This window comes from Triturus cristatus, chromosome 4_1, assembly GCF_964204655.1.
Source record: "Triturus cristatus chromosome 4_1, aTriCri1.1, whole genome shotgun sequence".
Taxonomy (NCBI): domain Eukaryota; kingdom Metazoa; phylum Chordata; class Amphibia; order Caudata; family Salamandridae; genus Triturus; species Triturus cristatus.
In genome coordinates, this window is record NC_140585.1 from 1,289,606,814 (window position 1) to 1,289,612,576 (window position 5,763).

Below are 5,763 nucleotides of genomic sequence, written 5' to 3' on the forward strand. Positions count from 1 at the left end.
TTAAAAATGGGCGAGAGAGACTAGAGCTATTATGACGAAGCTGTGTTGCTAGATGAAAGTTAAATTGTGCCCCTTTACCTACATGATTAATATTGATAAGAAGGTACTTAGGACGCAGGGGAAAGAAATATCGCAGGTACAGGACCAAAATTACCTTTCAAACAAAATCTCAGTACATTTTATGACTGCTGCATGGAAAAATGGACAATGCTTCCCCTACATTGACAGGTTACCCGATTGTCATTTACGAAGAGAGGTTTTAAGGGTAAGAATTGGGGTGAACCCTTGTTATGTAAATAATGTGGTAAAACGCTCAATGATCGATAAGATGGGAAGTTGTATTTGCACTTTGGGCTCCTCGTGTGACCTGCTACATATTTGAATGAATTGCCAGAAGTTTCTTGATATTCGAATTATGTTGTTAAGACCGATATTTAGAAAATTTTAGATTAAAAATAGGAAACAGGCAGTAATTTTGGTGACTGAAATGAGCCATTTAGATATTGCTGTTGCCATTGGGAAATTTATGCAAAGAGTGAAGGTATTTTTTCTTCCCTTATTTCAATGAGTTTTTAATACTTACCCTGATATAATTGATGGAGGGTTTTATAATAATGTGTGATTTAAGATGCGTTTTAATGTATTTAGGGATGTGTAATTTTTGCTGTATTTTAACAAATATATGTAATGTTTGAGGACCAGTGGTCCAAATAAACGTGAATTAAACGTGAACGTGAGAGCGATCAGGGAGAATTACACTTTAAGCCTCCAGAAATCGGCCAACATAAGGAATGACATGTATTTTCATAAAGCACACGTATAAATGAGTATTATTACTGAGCATGTTCAAATCAATCCATTACATAAACACACTAATCAGGAAAATATTCATTAACTACACATGTGAGCCCTACACGTCAATGTTTTCATCTAACCACATGTAATTTCACATTGATTTCTTCGCATTTACTCTAAAATATACCTAGCACTTCACTTTCATGTTATTACAATGCAAAATCTAATGACCCAATGTTAGCCCAATCAAGGATTATATGCGGGCGCTAACTACTCATGATTATAATGCACCCTTACAGACGACAGAGCAAATCTGCGCTCTCTCAGTACCTTACGCCCAGGGAAGGTGATGCGTCAGGTCCTTACTGCAGGGGAGGTGATGTGTTGGTTACTTACTGCCACGCAGGAGAGGTGATGCGTCGGTTCCTTACTGAAGTGGAGGTGATGCGTCGGTATCTTACTGTGCGTGGAGCTGATGCGTCAGTTTCTTACTGTGACCCTGGCCTTCTTGTAGACTTGTTGCCCTGGTGTGATGCGTGGGGATAGGGTATGTGTTGACTCTCAATGGGGAGGCAATGGTGCTTCTTTGGTCTCTTCGGGTGCGGTCCCACGATGCGTTGGTTCTTGCAGCTGCACAGCAGGGCCTGTGTCGGAATCGGTGCGGTGATCTTGGACTTCGGAGATCAGTGCACAGGATTCAGCATGGAGCGATTTCTCTAGCCACGGGCAGGTGCTGCATCGGTTTCTTCAGCAGCACAGCAGGGATGTGTTGGAAACGGGTACAGATGAGTCGCACTTCTCTTAGTTGCGTCTCTTTTCCAGCTCCCAACAGCAGGAACAACCTCCAGAGGCCCAACACAGCAACAGGCACCTCTTGGCAGGCCAGAACTCCCAGCAAGGAAGTTCAGAGGAGCTGGTAGTGAAGTCTTTATGTCCCTGAGACATCAGAAAAGGAGGCAAGCTCTACTTCAAGCCCTTAGAGATCTTCAAGCAGGGTACACAGCACACAACAAAATCTTTATCCTATCCTTGGCAGTAACAGCCACTGCAGGCCAACCCTGGACATCACACAGCAAAGAGGCAGTCCTTCTCCTTCAGTTTTCCCAGGTCTTCTCCCTGGCAGAGGTTCCTCTAGAGCCCAGAAGTATTTTAAAGTTCTGGGCCCCAATATTTATAGAGCATTTTCCTTTGTCCTCTGGTGGCAGAGAGGCTCTGTGCCCAGTCAAAACCAGTTCTGTCCCCTCTGGTCCAGCTTCCTGGCAGGAGGTTGAGCTAGCATTGTGTAAGGCAGACCAGGCCCATTCAGGTGCAAGGAAATCTCCTCCCCCTACATCTAAATGCAGCCTAGGTCTATGCAGCCCAGCCCTGACTCATCCAGGAAAGGCAGGACACACCTCAACCCCCCAGTGGCTGTCTACAGTGAATGCACATCCCCAGCCCCTGTCACTCCAAAGCCAGACAGTCAATCCACAAACCAGCAGAGGCACACAGGATGGCTAAGCAAGAAAATACTCACTTTCTAAAAGTGGTATATTCAAACACTCAATATAAAAGTCATCTTTACTAAAAGATGTATTTTTATATTCTGAGTCCAGGCATAGCAAACTCCATCTTTCTACCTTGTCCCAATGGGAAGTAATACTTATAAGATGTTATAAATAAACTCCCATTCTTTCCAACGGGGTAGATAGCCTTTCCATAGAGAAAAAGGAATTACACTGTAGTTCACTATCAGGACTGGTCAAACACACCACAACATGTCCTACCTTTAACATACACCGCACCTTGCCCACAGGGCTACCTTGGGCCTACCTTAGGGGTTACTCATATGTAATAAAAGTGAAGGGGAGGGCCTGGCAAGTGGGTGAACTTGTCCGGTCGACAAGGCAGTAAAAACATGGAAGTAAGTGCATTGTACTAAGGACTTAGTAGTAAGGCAATCAAGCCGACTAACAAAAACAGGGTCAAAAACAGGGGGCCAAAAAGCAAAACGTCTGGGGAACAGGCCGCTGGAAAAGCCAGGTCTAACAGAGTAGTTAAGTGTTAAGTGGGTATGGGGCTCTGTCTCCATTAACATAACAGGATGGATGCAGGGCAGTATTCTTAGTAAACCACTGTAGCTTTGGCACAGTTCACGCACTCAGAAGGCAACTGTTGTAGATGTGGTCCATTCATCTGGTGTGAGAGTCACCAGGGATGCAGAAGTGACAGGTGATTCCAAAGCCTGAGGCATGCTAGTAACCAATAACGTGGTACTGCATGGGCAGTCACCCAGGACCAGACACCGACCTTGACACAACAAGGACAGGACGAGTTCAGCTGCTGTCCAACGGCCTCCATCACCAGACAAACAACAGACCTTAGTTACACAGACAGAAAATGCATTTTACTGAAAATTCAGAATAGTGAAGTCAGGAATGTTTTGGATTCTAGACCCCTAAAATGAAGAGATGGAATGAAAACATCGTTGTCTGTTAACATTGGAAGCAGAACTAAGACATCGTGAGGCCTCATTTGTCAAAAAGCACCATCTGTTAGAAATCTGGCGGCATATCAGCAACAACCGGCGATAATTATCGCTAAGCGCACTTAGCGCTAGGATAATTATCGCCAGCTAGCGTGGATTTTTATCGCTGAGATAGCGTGCTATTAGCAACGCTTATCTCAATAGCGATAAAAATCCTCGCGCTAACTGCCTAACGTGAGATTATCATTAGAGATGCAAAGCTGGGAGTTAGGAATTCCTGCGCTAACGCAAGTTTTCACGCGTTAGCGTGAGCTTGCTAATTAGGTGATAAAATTATCGCCGCTTTTCGGCCGAAAACGGCCACAAAAGCGGCGATAATTCTATCACCTCGCCTTGTTGATATGCCCCCTAGGCATCACATTATACCTCGAAGTTTCCTTCAGACCACAGATCAGAGTAGCAGACGTCCATGAAAAATGTGATAATAAGCAAAGATTTGTGCAAAGCCATTCCTCTCTCCTACACACATTATGATATTAATGAACTAGATTGTGCTGCTGGATGGAATGAGATCAAACCCCATGTTTTTCTAACTCCCTCTCCCCTGCATCCTATGAAAGTATCTTAATTGTGTATCTTCTGGCTCTAGAGGATGAACTCCCGCATTGACTCATTTTTTCTTCCATCTTGAAGTCAGCCAGTCAATTAATACATTTTCTTTGATGCTAATCCACAATCATAAAAGAACATACAGAATCACTTAAACCATCTTACTTTTGCAACAAAGAACTTTACATTTTAAAAAGAAGCCAACAGCCAATGTTGTTTCATAATCTCCAAGTGTTTGTAAGTATAAAAAAAAAAAACTATGATTCCTAATATTATTGGCTTCAATATGCGATATTTTTGTTTTTGCATAAAAAAGTATGCAATGTACAAAAAAGAGTAAAGTGCATCAGTGTTTGCTGTTTCAGTGCACCGTCCAGCTCCTCCTTGTGTTTGCTTTGTTCACCCTTAGTGGGCAGGGTATGCCCGTGTTGGAATTGAAAATGTTTTTAGTCGATTTCTCTATGAGTTGAATGATTTAAGGTAGCATTCACGCCACCACTTTGTATTCAGCCGCCATTTTGGACCATGATCGAAACTAACTTCTGTCTCACTCTGTTCGTTCAGCAGAAAGCAGCTGCGATATTTTCTTTCTTTATTTCTCAAGGTTGAGCTTCGCTGCACTAATGAATAGACTGTTTCGTCATTACATACCTTTCTCATTAAATATGGCCTGCTCCCACCCTTAGAGCAGCGGGCACGAGCAGAGTAACCTTGACGTTGAGATAACATGTACCCGGTCCCAGGATTGCAGCTCATCCTCCTGTATCTCCTTTGTTCACCAGCTGCTAACTGGAAAATTCCAGTCTAGGTGTGTCTTTAGGGTTATTGGAAATGTACTTTATGCATTACCAGGTGGGCTGAAGTCAGTCCCAATGCAGCAATCCAAGGAGGCTGGTCAGACTGAACTCCACTCGAGTGTTTTACTAATAAATGCTTTTGTATGTATTCTCTACTGTCTGACCGACTCTTCATTTGTTTGAAAGGCTGAGAGGTGGTCGCGAGTGACCTGGGTGGCCCTAAATCGGCTCACTTCCTTCACCTAGACGTGAGTACCTTGCTCACTTTGCCAGTGGATTCAAGATAGCCTGGCTGATGAGGGGTGTTACCCCGAAACCGGTCACAGGATGCTTGTTTCCAGTCCAGGGAAGACCTTGCTTGGCAGTTCGGGCTGTACTGTTCCAATGAGGCACAGGGTCAAGACTGCTTTGCATATAGCTGGATCTAAACTGGGATGGCGAAGTGAGCTAAAGAACGATGATGGGTTCAATCCAGATCTGTGACTGGGGTGCGTGTCTGAAAAGCTTCAGCGCTCCGTCCATCACCTTCTCGTGTTTGCTTTGTTTGCCCTAAGTTGGCAGGGTACGCTCTGGCATGGGTCCTTTGCTCACATTGACACTGGATTCAAGCTAGCCCGGCTGATGAGGGGTGTTACCCCCAAACAAACCGGTCCCAGGTTGCTTGTTTCTGGTCCAGGGAAGACCTGGCTGGACAGTTCCCGTAAAGGCACAGGGTGAAGACTGATTTGCATATAGCTGGGTCTGAACTGGGATGCTAAAGAACGATGAGGATGATGGATTCAACCCAGATCTGTGACTGGTAGTGAGTGTCTGAAGAGTTTCAGTGCTCCGTCCATCATTTGAGGCCAGAATCCATCTGAAAATCGCCTGTATGACACAAAAGGCATTGCACATCAACAACACAAAAGGCATTGCATCACAATACCCCGAGATACCTAGCGGAGAAATTAGAACTATCGGGTGGTAGCAGAACCACTAGGAGCTCCTCCAGTCTTCTACTGAAATCTCAATGATTTACTAAGAAGAAAACTTACAACCGTACCTTCTCAGTAATGGCTCCGAGGATTTGGAATGCCTTACCGGTAGAAACGAGAC